Below are 15,433 nucleotides of genomic sequence, written 5' to 3'. Positions count from 1 at the left end.
ACCTGTGGAACGGTCGTTAAGACACTAACAGCTTACAGACGGTAGGCAATTAAGGTCACAGTTATAAAAACTTAGGACACTAAAGAGACCTTTCTTCTGACTCTGAAAAACACCAAAAGAATGATGACCAGGGTCTCTGCTCATCTGCGTGAACGTGCCTTAGACATGCTGCATGGAGGCATGAGGACTGCAGATGTGGCCAGGGCAATAAATTGCAATGTCCGTACTGTGAAACGCCTAAGACAGCGCTACAGAGAGACAGGAAGGACAGCTGATTGTCCTCACAGTGGCAGAATATCACACCTGCGGGACAGGTACAGGATGGCAACAACAACTGCCCGAGTTACACCAGGAACGCACAATCCCTCCATCAGTGCTCAGACTGGCCGCAATAGGCTGAGAGAGGCTGGACTGAGGGCTTGTAAGCCTGTTGTAAGGCAGGTCCTTACCAGACATCACCAGCAACAATGTCGCCTATGGGCACAAACCCACCTTCGCTGGACTAGACAGGACTGGCAAAAAGTGCTCTTCACTGATGAGTCGCGGTTTTGTCTCACCAGGGGTGATGGTCGGACTCGCGTTTATCGTCGAAGGAATGAGCGTTACACTGAGGCCTGTACTCTGGAGCGGGATTGATTTGGAGGTGGAGGGTCCGTCATGGTCTGGGGTGGTGTGTCACAGCATCATCGGACTGAGCTTGTTGTCATTGCATGCAATCTCAATGTTGTGCGTTACAGGAAAGACATCCTCCACCCTCATGTGGTACCCTTCCTGCAGGCTCATCCTGACATGACCCTCCAGCATGACAATGCCACCAGCCATACTGCTCATTCTGTGCGTGATATCCTGCAAGACAGGAATGTCAGGGTTCTGCCATGGCCAGCGAAGAGCCCGGATCTCAGTCCCATTGAGCATGTCTGGGACATGTTGGATCGGAGGGTGAGGGCTAAGGCCATTCCCCCCAGAAATGTCCCGGAACTTGCAAGTGCCATGGTGGAAAAGTGAGGTAACATCTCACAGCAAGAACTGGCAAATCTGGTGCAGTCCACGAAGAGGAGATGCACTGCAGTACTTAATGCAGCTGGTGGCCACACCAGATACTGACTGTTACTTTTGATTTTGACCCCCCCCCCCCCCCTTTATCAGGGACAAATTATTCCATTTCTGTTAGTCACATGTCTGTGAAACTTGTTCAGTTTATGTCTTAGTTGTTGAATCTTTTTATGTTCATACAAATATTTACACGTTAAGTTTGCTGAAAATAAAAGCAGTTGAAAGTGAGAGGACGTTTCTTTTTTGCTGAGTATATATATATATATATATATATATATATATATATATATATATATATACACACACAGTGCATATACAAATCTGTTATATACAGTGCAAAGGAATGTAATGGCAGAAGAGGTAGGATATGTTGGATAAATATAAAATAAAAAAGACTAAACTGTGAATTGCACATAATTATTGCTCAATGGGGCAGTTTTAACTGTTTATGAGATGATAGCCTGAGGGAAAAAACTGTTACTGTGCCTGACGGTTCTGGTGCTCAGAGCTCTGTAGCGTCGGCCAGAAGGTAACAGTTCAAAAAGGTAGTAGGCAGGGTGAGTGGGGTCTAGAGTGATTTTTCCAGCCTTTTTTTCTCACTGGATGTTTACAGTTCTTGAAGGGAGGGCAGGGGGCAACCAATAATCCTCTCAACAGTCCGAACTGTCCTTTGTAGTCTTCTGATGTCCGATTTCGTAGCTGAACCAAACCAGACAGTTATTGAAGTACAGAGGACAGACTCAATGACTGCGGAGTAGAACTGTATAAGCAGCGCCTGTGGCAGGTTGAACTTCCTCAGCTGGAGAAGGAAGTACAACCTCTGCTGGGCCTTTTTCACAATGGAGTCAATGTGTGTCTCCCACTTCAGGTCCTGTGAGATGGTAGTGCCCAGGAACCTGAATGACTCTGCTGCCACAGTGCTGTTTAGAATGGTGAGGAGGGTCAGTGTTGGGGTGTTCCTCCTAAAGTCCACAATCATCTCCACCATTTTGAGTGTTTTCAGCTCCAGGTTGTTTTGACTACACCAGTGAGCCAGCCATTTAACCTCCCTTCTGTATGACTCATCGTCATCTTGGATGAGGCCAATGACAGTAGTGTCATCTGCAAACTTCAGGAGCTTGACAGAGGGGTCCTTGGCAGTGTAGTCATTTGTATACAGGGAGAAGAGTAGTGGGGAGAGCACACATCCCTGAGGGGCACCAGTGCTGATTGTACAGGTGCTGGAAGTAAATTTCCCCAGTCTCACTAGCTGCTGCCTGTCCGTCAGAAAGCTGGTAATCCACTGACAGATAGATGTGGGAACAGAGAGTTGGTGTAATTTAGCCTGGAGAATAGCTGGGATGATGGTGTTGAAAGCCAAACTGAAGTCCACAAAAAGGATCCTTACATATGTCCCATCCTCCACAGGCCTGTTTCCTCGATAAGCAAATTGAAGGGGATCTAGAAAGGGTCCAGTGATGTTCTTCAGGTGGGCCAACACCAGTCTCTCAAATGATTTCATGACAACAGACATCAGGGCGACGGGTCTGTAGTCATTAAGTCCTGTGATTTTGGGTTTCTTTGGGACAGGAATGATGATTGAGCATTTGAAGCAGCATGGGACTTCACACTGCTCCAGTGATCTGTTGAAGATCAGTGTGAAGATAGGTGCCAGCTGGTTAGCACAGGATTTAAGACAAGCGTTTGAAATGCCATCTGGGCCCTGTGCTTTCCTTGTCTTTTGTTTTCAAAAGACACAGCATACCTCTTCACAGATCTTTATTCAAGCTTACCAGAATAGTTTCTTTTAGCCACTCTGATTTCTTTATTAGGTGTGTTCCTGGCCATAACTCTTCGCCATACTTAGGGCATGTCACAAGAAACTTTAAGCTGACAGTTATCAAACACCTTATCAAGAAACCACAGCTTGATCCTGGAGAGTTGGATAATTATAGACCAATTTCAAATCTTCCATTTACAGTATATTGAAAATACTAGAAAAGTTAATGTCCTCCCAACTATGTTCATTTCAACAGAGAAATGGTATCTGTGAAGAATTTCAGTCAGGATTTAGGCCTCATCATATTACAGAGTCTGCATTGTTTGGAGTTATAAATGACTTGCTCTTATCATCTGATCGCTGCTGCATTTCTCTTCTAGTGCTTTTAGATCTTAGTGCTGCTTTCGACACCAAAGATCACGACATTCTCTTGGATAAGCATGAGAATTATGTTGGCATTTGTGACCAGGCATTAGCTTGGTTTAGGTCCTATTTATCCAACCACCATCACTTTGTTTGTGTAGACGAGGAAATGCCAGGTTAAGCTAAAGTCAAGTATGGAGTGCCACAGGGATCTGTTTTAGGGCCTCTACTGTTCTCTTTATATATGCTTCCCCAGGGAGACATTATCAGGAATCATGGAATTAATTTTCATTGTTATGCCGAAGATACCCAACTTTATATTTCCACGAAACCCGATGAAATTTCACAATTCTCCAAATTAGCAGAGTGTATCATTAACATCAACGATTGGATGGCTAAAAATGTCCTTCTACTCAATGCAGACAAAACAGAGGTACTAATTATTGGACCAAAAACCTCTAAAAAATTAAGCTGCTAAAATATAATTTGACTCTCGATGGTTGTACTCAGGGGTTACATTGGGCCAGTATGGTCCGGAACAGTGTTCTTTCACCTTCGATTCCAAAAAGAAAGAAAAAAATGCTTGTTCATCAATCCATCCCATTTGTTGTTTTCTCTGATGCAGTTTTTGTTTGATCCATTTAACAAATTCTGTCTTTATTTAGTGAGTGTACTTGTTATTTTGTGTGTTGGGGGGATTTTTTTTAGCAAATGTACAGTGGGATTCACTAGTGAAAATGCTTCTTCATGCCACATTGATGAATTTTAAACTCTTTTATAATTTAATGCCAATGATTTCATTACAATTTTAGTAAAAGTAGTTGGTAGAAGGTGTTTGTTTCCCCTGTTAAGAACAATGTGCATTTACTTTTAAATTACTACATACTTAGATATAAGTTTAGCATGTTCTACAAGATGACCCCCACCCTAGGGTAAGAAGGTAACTTCTCACAGCTGTCATCTGATTTTTATAAAATGTATAAAAAAAATTGGGGGAGGTGGCGTGGCCAGGCTGTGATGACGCACACCTGGTGCTGAGATGAGTAATCAGCGGGAGAGAGATAAGGGGGGCTGGAGATGCCAGATCAAGAGAGAGCCACACGAAGCTGTGTGTGTGCGTCTTTGTTTGTTTTGCAGTTTGTGTTATGTTTGAGTTCAGTTTGTTATTAAAGTTTTATGTTGACTGTTCAGCTGGTTCCCACCTCCTCCTTGCCCATCTTAAGAACCTTGTTACACTGGTGCGAAAACCCGGGAAGGAGGAGGGATGCGCTGTCATGGAGTCCTCGATGCTGCCGTCTGCCGGGAGGTGGAGGAGCCGCTGCCGGCCGCTAGTGGATGGAGGAGTCGCTGCCGTCTGCCAGGAGCTGGAGGAACTGCTACCATCCGCCAGGAGAGGAGCGGCTGTCATTCACCAGGGGGCGGAGGAGTGGCTGAGGACCAGGCGACAGCATGTCCAGGGACTGGCGAGCCACTTTTTCACTCTCTCTCTCCTCTCTCTCTCTTGTTCTGTCTTTCCTGCTCACTCTTTCTCTCTTCCCTCGCCCTCCCATCACCTCCCATTGCAGAAGGACAACCATCACTGCAACACTCCACCAATCTGGGCTTTATGGCAGAGTGGTCAGATGGAAGCCTCTCCTCAGTACAAGACACATAAAGGAGCACCTAAAGAATTTTCAGACTGTGAGAAACAAGATTCAATGGTCTGATGAAACGAAGATTGAACTGTTTGGCCTCAATTCCAAGTGTCATGTCTGGAGGAAGCCAGGCACTGCTCATCACCTGCACAATACAATCCCAACGGTGAAGCATGGTGGTGGTAGCATCATGCTGTGTGGGTGTTTTTCAGCAGCAGGGACTGGGAGACTGGTCAGGGTTGAAGGAAAGCTGAATGCAGCAAAATACAGAGATATCCTTAATGAAAACCTGGTCCAGAGCGCTCAGGACCTCAGACTGGGCCGAAGGTTCACCTTCCAACAGGACAATGGCCCTAAGCACACAGCCAAGACAATGCAAGAGTGGCTTAAGGATAACTCTGTGAATGTCCTTGAGTGGCCCAGCCAGAGCCCAGACTTGAACCCAATCGAACATCTCTGGAGAGACCTGAAAATGGCTGTCCACCAACGATCCCCATCCAACCTGACAGAACTTGAGAGGATCTGCAAAGAAGAATGGCAGAAAATCCCCAAATCCAGATATGCAAAGCTTGTCGGATCATACCCAAAAAGACTTGAGGCTGTAATCGCACTTATGTCAATGTGATATTTCAGTTTTTCTTTTTAATAAATTTGCAGTTATCAAAAATCTGGTTTTTGCTTTGTCATAATGGGGTATGAAGTATAGATTGATGTGAAAAAAATAATAATTTAAAGCATTTTAGCATAAGGAGTCTGAATACTTTATGAACGCACTGTACTAGGAAAGGCTGTATTTCCATATTCCGCACAAAATTGCATGATGAAATTGAGACACATTGGAAAAGTTTATAATTGATTTAAAAATTATTATAATTGATTACACTTCACCATAAAATTCTTGGTGTGTTGTATGTTGAAATATTTTTATAAAGGGACATTGAAGTATGTCACATGAAATGCCCATACAGTGCATCCGGAAAGTATTCACAGCGCTTCACTTTTTCCACATTTTGTTATGTTACAGCCTTATTCCAAAATGGATTAAATTTTTTATTTTCCTCAAAATTCTACAAACAATACCCCATAATAACAATGTGAAAGAAGTTTGTTTGAAATCTTTGCAAATTTATTAAAAATAAAAAACGAATAAAATCGCATGTACATAAGTATTCACAGCCTTTGCTCAATACTTTGTTGAAGCACCTTTGGCACCAATTACAGCCTCAAGTCTTTTTGAGTATGATGCTACAAGCTTGGCACACCTATTTTTGGGCAGTTTCTCCCATTCTTCTTTGCAGGACCTCTCAAGCTCCATCAGGTTTGATGGGGAGCGTCGGTGCACAGCCATTTTCAGATCTCTCCAGAGATGTTCAATCGGGTTCAAGTCTGGCTCTGGCTGGGCCACTCAAGGACATTCACAGAGTTGTCCCGTAGCCACTCCTTTGTTATCTTGGCTGTGTGCTTAGGGTCGTTGTCCTGTTGGAAGATGAACCTTCGCCCCAGTCTGAGGTGCAGAGCGCTCTGGAGCAGGTTTTCATAAAGGATGTCTCTGTACATTGCTGCATTCATCTTTCCCTCGATCCTGACTAGTCTCCCAGTTCCTGCCGCTGAAAAACATCCCCACAGCATGATGCTGCCACCACCATGCTTCACTGTAGGGATGGTATTGGCCAGGTGATGAGCAGTGCCTGACGCTTGCCATTCAGGCCAAAGATTTCAATCTTTGTTTCTCATGGTCTGAGAGTCCTTCAGATTCCTTTTGGCAAACTTCAGGCAGGCTGTCATGTGCCTTTTACTGAGTTTACTGTCATGTGCCTTTTACTTTTACTTTGCTTCTGTCTGGCCACTCTACCATACAGGCCTGATCGGTGGAGTGCTGCAGAGATGGTTGTTCTTCTGGAAGGTTCTCCTCTCTCCACAGAGAAACACTGGAGCTCTGTCAGAGTGACCATCGGGTTCTTGGTCACCTCCCTGACTAAGGCCCTTCTCCCCCGTTCACTCAGTTTGGCCGGGCGGCCAGCTCTAGGAAGAGTCCTGGTGGTTCCAAACTTCTTCCATTTACGGATGATGGAGGCCACTGTGCTCATTGGGACCTTCAATGCTGCAGACATGTTTCTGTACCCTTCCCCAGATCTGTGCCTCGATACAATCCTGTCTCGGCGGTCTACAGACAATTCCTTGGACTTCATGGCTTGGTTTGTGCTCTGACATGTACTGTTAACTGTGGGACCTTATATAGACAGGTGTGTGCCTTTCCAAATCATGTCCAATCAACTGAATTTACCACAGGTGGACTCCAATCAAGTTGTGGAAACAGGATGCACCTGAGCTCAATTTTAAGTGTCATGGCAAAGGCTGTGAATACTTATGTACATGTGATTTTTTTCGTTTTTTATTTTTAATAAATTAGCAAAGATTTCAAACAAACTTCTTTCACGTTGTCATTAAGGGGTATTGTTTGTAGAATTTTGAGGAAAATAATGAATTTAATCAATTTTGGAATAAGGCTGTAACATAACAAAATGTGGAAAAAGTGAAGCGCTGTGAATACTTTCCTGATGCACTGTATATCAGACAAACTTTAGCTTATGTCATGAACAGAATTTTGCAAGACACAACAGGCAAATCTTTCATGGCTGCATACCACAGAAAATGCAACCATTATTTTCTTCATCTTTCCCCTACAGGTGAGGTGACAATATCCAAAACAATCTCAATGAAAGAGCAAAGATCCACCTAGTGAGCGTTACTTTTTTAATTCTCTTGCCAGTAAACATAAAACTCTTTATTTTTGTTTGTTTGTTGTTGTACTTAAAAAAGTATTGAAACAAGCTTATACACCAGGGGCCGGTTGCACCAGCTATAGGTAAGTTAAAACTTAGCCTAGTTGTGGCGTAAATGGGCACTAAATCACAATTTACGCACTACTAAATATTTGAGCATTGCACCATTAAACTTAGGTAGAACATAACCCTACATATAAACTAAATATTTATGGAAGCCTCTGACCAGGAGTAAGGTTAGAATAAAAAAGTAGACTGATATTTTATGACATCAGTGAGCTCATGTTTTACGTGACAGGCTTCAATCCTTTCGACATTATGATGTTGACATTTACACTTTTACATTTAAGAGAGAGGAAAAAAAACGTACTTTTAAGCGGCTTTTCAGCATGAAACCGTTCTAACGGTGCCGTTTTCAGGATGCGTCGCCCAGTGTCAACTTTCAACACATTCAAAATATATATAGGATATTAAAATGAATAAATGTCTATTTTTCCAGCCTGTTGTATTAGTATTTATCACCCCTTATTTATTTTAGATACAGTTCCTATATATTGTTATTTACACTGCAAATATACTATTTATCAAATCTACTTTTATTACGTATCGTATTTTAATGGGGATTTAATTTATTACAGCTGACAGTCACGTGAGCAAACAAGGTTTGAACAAGATCAAACTGAAATTCACAGCTTTTTAACACTTCTGTGTACAAATTTGAAGGCTGCTTATTGGATAAATACAATAAACGTAATATGCGACTATGCATCACTTTACGGAGAGCTTACGAACTACTAGTTAAGTCTTGCCTTAAGAACAGGTGGTGCAACCAAATTAAGCACTGACTTAGTTACAAACTAACTAGTAGTTACTAAGCCCTTAGTGTGAACTTTATGTCTCAACTTAAGTGAGACCTTACGCACAACTGTTGCAACCCTACCCAGTTCATTAAAAATTATATACACTGTTATACAATACTTTCCTAATTGCACGTTAAGTAACAATCTATTGGTTGTCAGAATCTCCTTTATAATTGCAGATTATGTGATAGATTCTTATTAATGAGCCCCCCCTCCTTTTTTTTTTTGAACATGTGCCATGCCAGTTTACAATACCAGTGCTAACAATCACGTGTTCTAACTTTTTCTATTTTTGTTCCACCACAACCCTTCTGTCAAAACACACAAAGACAAACAAAAATTATAAATAGAAATAACAATATCATCTCTATTGTGAAATGATAATTTCCACAAAATTGCATGCATGTGTGATAAGGGACCACCAGGTGGCGCTGTGCTTAAGCGAAAGACAACGTTGGTTTATTTAGAAGCACTTACATGGTTTATAGAAGATTTGTTTTTCTCCTGTCAGACGTGTCAGGGTAAACGGACTCATTTTTACTTGATGATTTTTAGTGGATGTATGTCAACTGCCCTCCAGTTCATATACAGGTGCATCTCAATAAATTAGAATGTCGTGGAAAAGTTCATTTATTTCAGTAATTCAACTCAAATTGTGAAACTCGTGTATTAAATAAATTCAGTGCACACAGACTGAAGTAGTTTAAGTCTTTGGTTCTTTTAATTGTGATGATTTTGGCTCACATTTAACAAAAACCCACCAATTCACTATCTCAAAAAATTAGAATACATCATAAGACCAATAAAAAAAAAAATGTTTTAGTGAATTGTTGGCCTTCTGGAAAGTATGTTCATTTACTGTATATGTACTCAATACTTGGTAGGGGCTCCTTTTGCTTTAATTACTGCCTCAATTCGGCGTGGCATGGAGGTGATCAGTTTGTGGCACTGCTGAGGTGGTATGGAAGCCCAGGTTTCTTTGACAGTGGCCTTCAGCTCATCTGCATTTTTTGGTCTCTTGTTTCTCATTTTCCTCTTGACAATACCCCATAGATTCTCTATGGGGTTCAGGTCTGGTGAATTTGCTGGCCAGTCAAGCACACCGACACCATGGTCATTTAACCAACTTTTGGTGCTTTTGGCAGTGTGGGCAGGTGCCAAATCCTGCTGGAAAATGAAATCAGCATCTTTAAAAAGCTGGTCAGCAGAAGGAAGCATGAAGTGCTCCAAAATTTCTTGGTAAATGGGTGCAGTGACTTTGGTTTTCAAAAAACACAATGGACCAACACCAGCAGATGACATTGCACCCCAAATCATCACAGACTGTGGAAACTTAACACTGGACTTCAAGCAACTTGGGCTATGAGCTTCTCCACCCTTCCTCCAGACTCTAGGACCTTGGTTTCCAAATGAAATACAAAACTTGCTCTCATCTGAAAAGAGGACTTTGGACCACTGGGCAACAGTCCAGTTCTTCTACTCCTTAGCCCAGGTAAGACGCCTCTGACGTTGTCTGTGGTTCAGGAGTGGCTTAACAAGAGGAATACGACAACTCTTAGCCAAATTCCTTGACACGTCTGTGTGTGGTGGCTCTTGATGCCTTGACCCCAGCCTCAGTCCATTCCTTGTGAAGTTCACCCAAATTCTTGAATTGATTTTGCTTGACAATCCTCATAAGGCTGCAGTTCTCTCGGTTGGTTGTGCATCTTTTTCTTCCACACTTTTTCCTTCCACTCAACTTTCTGTTAACATGCTTGGATACAGCACTCTGTGAACAGCCAGCTTCTTTGGCAATTAATGTTTTTGGCTTACCCTCCTTGTGAAGGGTGTCAATGATTGTCTTCTGGACAACTGTCAGATCAGCAGTCTTCCCCATGATTGTGTAGCCTAGTGAACCAAACAGAGAGACCATTTTGAAGGCTCAGGAAACCTTTGCAGGTGTTTTGAGTTGATTATCTGATTGGCATGTCACCATGTTCTAATTTTTTGAGATAGTGAATTGGTGGGTTTTTGTTAAATGTGAGCCAAAATCATCACAATTAAAAGAACTAAAGACTTAAACTACTTCAGTCTGTGTGCATTGAATTTATTTAATACACGAGTTTCACAATTTGAGTTGAATTACTGAAATAAATGAACTTTTCCACGACATTCTAATTTATTGAGATGCACCTGTAGGTGTCCAAGTAGAGTACTTAGAGTATATTATACTAAATATATACTAAAGCATATGCGTTGCGTTTAATATATACTGTATATCTACTGTATAGGCCTATACACGGATCAGCCACAACATTAAAACCAGTGAATAACATTTATTATCTCATTACAATGGCACCTGTCAAGGGATGGGATATATTAGGCAGCAAGTGAACAGTCAGTCTTGAATTTCATGTGTTGGAAGCAGGAAAAATGGGCAAGCGTAAGGATCTGAGCGACTTTAACAAGGGCCAAATTGTGATAGCTAGACGACTGGGTCAGAGCATCTCCAAAAGCAGGTCTTGTGGAGTGTTCCTGGTATACAGTATGTTAGTACCTAATAAATATAAATAAAATATAAAATATAAAAAATAATTTATTTAAAAGGCCATTTTGTTATCTAACACAATGACATTCACACATTTGTAAGTGTGATTTAACTGTCCAAACTGTACTGTATGCCACTGTACTGTATGTGTTTGGACTACTACATGATATTGAGGCACTCAGAATGAGGTCAGAGCTCAGGTCCTGCCTCTTCAAAGGTGGAGGTTCATTGAAAATCTTAAGAAGAGTGAGCGGAAAAGTGTCAGATAAAAGGAGAGAAAAATGAAGGATGAATGTGATCTTTGTTTCTCTCTGCTTTGCTGTTTCACATCATAAAGCTGATGGAATGCAGCTGCATCATGGTGTTGCTTTACCTCATTCACTCACATCACACACTGTGAGTCCGAATGGGATTTTTGAATTGCCTAAAATATCCAGGATTTGTTTTCATATGGAAGTGCTCACTAGAGTCGTCATACATTTGTGCGTGCAGCAAGAAAAATATTTAGACCAAGTGCATCAGTTTTCATATTATCCATTTTTACATCGCTTCTCTCTCTCTCTCTCTCTCTCTCTCTCTCTCTTTCTCACTCTCTCTCTCTCTCTCTCTCTCTCTCTCACACACACACACACACACACACACACACACACACACACACACATACAGCACATTTGCAGAGAGAGAGAGAGAGAGTTCTCTCAGCCTAGTGACCGTGGGAATTTTTTTAAATGCAAAAGTAACTAACACACTACTTTCCGTACAAAGTAATGATATAATTAATTACTTTTGTTATCAGTAACAAAGTAATGTAAGATTACTTTTCAAAGTAACATTTACCAGCTCTGCAAATTCTTGAATACCTATACAACTTAAATGTTTCACCAGATTCGCGCAAGCCACAAATTTTTTAATTACAGAAAATGTTAATATTGTCTATACCAAGACAATATCAAATGTAAGCCTTCTACTTAACTGGGAAATTAAAACAAATATAATACAGTAGATAAGGCTGTGACAGAAAGTTTTACAACACAAACTTTGTTGTACAACAAAGATTATTTGTAGCCTGTAAAGCTGGCACATGTAAGTGGCAAGAAAACACAGCATCTCCTTTGGGACACCAGCCAAAGGAGAGAGTTTGTCAGCTAAATTAAAGTTTTGATCTTCAATCTTGTCTAGTGAAATCGTGTAATAATGTTTTTTTTTTTATGCTGAATTTAGGACAAGCACCACCCACGCTGTGCCTTTAACATCACATCATTTTGATCTCCAACTAGCAAGATACTCCATTTGCAAAGAAGGAAGTGAAAGAAAACTGCATTGGTCTCAGTACTGTAGGGTTAGGTTTAGGTTAGGTGTATATTAATGTAATTAGAGGCCAAGCCCAGAAGGTGCTGTAGCCCCTATTTTATCTGTTATTATTATTAGGGCTGATTATTATTAATCAAAATTAATCGCATACATCATTATTTGCTGAGAAAGGCCTCCAAGTAATGATAATTCATATAAATAATGCATGATAATTTAAATAATAATAAATATAATACATATGGCCTATAATAAATATAGAATATGGATTGAAATTTAGTTTAAAATAAATTGCATTATTTTGGCAGATGAATAAAGCATTGTGTCACAATCCTGTCACTCTGTCAGTCTGGCTTTTTGTGTGACAGTGTCATGACATCATTGTTCTGTGTCTGTCTTGTGTTTTGTCTTCTGTCTTTGTGTGAGCACACAGCTTCGGTTGTGGTTTCCCTGCCATGCGCTCTTCGGTCGGTCTCGTGTCTCATGTCCTGAGCATGATGTCTGGATCATGACTTCCCTGTCTGGTTCGGTTTTGGTCTCGGGATCCGGACACTTATGTTCAATGTCTTGTCTTGTATTGGCGTGAGTGCAGCCTGTCCAGTTCCCTGATGCTGTCAATGAGCCTTTCCAGTTCCCTGTGGTCATTGAGTCTGTCCAGTTCCCTGAGGCAGTTGATGAGCCTGTCCTGTTCCCTGTGGCCATCGACGAGCCTGTCCAGTTTGCTGTGGTCATTGAGTCTGTCCAGTTCCAAGTGGCCGTCTATGAGCCTGTCCTGTCCCCTGTGGTCGCCTCTCTGTCCATCCAGTCCCCAGCGGCCACCGCTCAGTCGGACCCCCTTCCAGCGGCCACAACACTGCCGGACCCCACACCAATGACCGGCCAGTCCTCTGACCCCTGTCCAGCGGCCGCTGCCCAGTGCTCTGACCTCTGTCCTCTGGCCACTGCCCAGTCTGCTTCCCTTCCTGTCCTTGCCACTCACCTCTCCTCCCTCATTCCCTACCTCAAGCCTCCTCCCTGACCACCGGACCAGGCACCCTCTGAACCCTCCTCTCAGGCTGCTGGACCCCGCTCTACCCTGAGAACTCCTCCCACGCCACCGGACCCCGCGTCTGCCCTGAGGCCTCCTCCCAGGCCACTGGACCCCACCTCTGCCCTGAGACCTCCTCCCAGGCCACCAGACCCTGCCCCTTTCCTTAAACTTCCTCCTTGGTTTCCCTCCCTTCCTTTTGTTATTTTGTCTGTTTTGTATTTGTATTCATTCTGTTTGTTTTGTCTATTGTTTGATGTTCCCCTTTTTGGGACGCCAGGAGGCATCCCTTTGGTGGGGGGGTAATGTCACTATCCTGTCACTCTGTCAATCTGGCTTTTTGTGTGACAGGGTTGTGACATCATTGTTCTGTATCTGTCTTGTGTTCTGTGTTCTGTCTTCTGTCTTTGTGTGAGTGCACAGCTTCGGTTGTGGTTTCCCTGCCGTGCGCACTTCAGTCGGTCTCGTGTCTCATATCTGTAGCATATGGACTCAAGATGGTGCCAAGTATGGCTGCTGCGTTGCGAACTCCGTCACAACACTGCAGTTTTTTGTTTGTTTTGTTTACAATTCTATGTTTTTTTGTCTTGGATGTTGTCTGCCTTATTGTCTACGACAGACAAACTCTTTTGGACATTGGTTCTGCAATAGCACACCGAAAACCGGACTTTAAATACCTCAATGCCGACCCGCTGTTTACAAACACGCCAGCGGAGCCCTTTGTCAGGGCAGCCCGGCCGCGGAAATGCAGAAGGAAATGGGGAAATAGAGCCGGCGTTCTCATCAGAGTAAGACATCGCGCAGATCGACCCCCGCTACCCAGTATTCTACTGGCAAATGTTCAGTCTCTGGACAACAAGCTCTGCGAGCTGAGAGCGCGGATCTCTTTCCAATGAAAGACAAAGGACTGCTGCATTATCTGCCTTACAGAAACTTGGATGTCTGCTGAGATTCCAGATTTAGCCATCGAACCCGTGGGGTTCTCCGTGCACCGAGCAGACAGAGCTAAAGACCTCTCAGGTAAAAGCAGAGGTGGTGGTGTATGTTTTATGATCAACAAATCCTGGTGTGATCAGAGGAACGTACATTCTATCAAGTCTTTCTGCTCTCCTGATCTGGAATTTCTCATGCTTCTGTGTCGATCATTCTGCCTACTGAGGGAATTCACAGCGGTCATTATCACTGCTGTGTACATCCAGCCACAAGCCGACTCAGACCGGGCACTCAAGGAACTGTATGGGAGTATAAGCAAGCAGGAAACCGCGCACCCCGAGGCTGCGTTCATTGTGACCGGGGACTTTAACAAAGCCAATTTTAAATCAATTGCACCAAAATACCACCAACACATCAGGGGACCGGGTTTTGGACCATTGCTACTCTCCCTTCCGGGATGGCTACAAATCCCTCCCCCGCCCACCATTTGGCAAATCAGACCACTCTTCCATTCTGCTTCTGCCCGCTTACAGACAGAAACTGAAACAGGAAGCACCCACCCTCAGAACGATCCAGTGCTGGTTGGACCAATCGGATTCCACGCCACAAGACTGTTTTGATCAAGTGGACTGGGAGATGTTCCGGTCCGCCTCTGATGACAACATCGAGCTTTACGCTGACAGTGTAACGTGTTTCATCAGAAAGTGCATAGAGGATGTTGTTCCGACCAAAACAATACGGATCTACCCCAACCAGAAGCCATGGATAAATAGCGATGTTCGTACTGCACTTGATGTGCGGACCTCCGCTTTTAATTCCGGGAATGCGGAGGAGCATAAACAAGCCAGTTATGCCCTCCGCAAAACTATCAGAGCAGCCAAACGCCAGTACAGGGACAAGACTGAAGGACAGTTTTACACCACCAAATCTAGAAGAATGTGGCAGCGATTTAATATCATCACGGACTTTAAAGGGAATAAAAACTCCGCCGTGAACACCGCTGCCTCCTGGATGAGCTAAATATTTTTTATGCTTATTTCGATGGAAATAACACCGCCCTCGCGGAGAGAGCTCTCGCGGCGGAAGCTACAGAGGTTAGTTCACTCTCCGTCTCTGTAGCGGATGTAACCCGATCCTTCCGATGCGTGAATATCCGTAAAGTCGCGGGTCCAGACAGCATTCCGGG

The sequence above is a fragment of the Myxocyprinus asiaticus genome, chromosome 28 (assembly GCF_019703515.2).
Source record: "Myxocyprinus asiaticus isolate MX2 ecotype Aquarium Trade chromosome 28, UBuf_Myxa_2, whole genome shotgun sequence".
NCBI lineage: Eukaryota > Metazoa > Chordata > Actinopteri > Cypriniformes > Catostomidae > Myxocyprinus > Myxocyprinus asiaticus.
Note: the sequence above shows the minus strand (reverse complement) of the source record.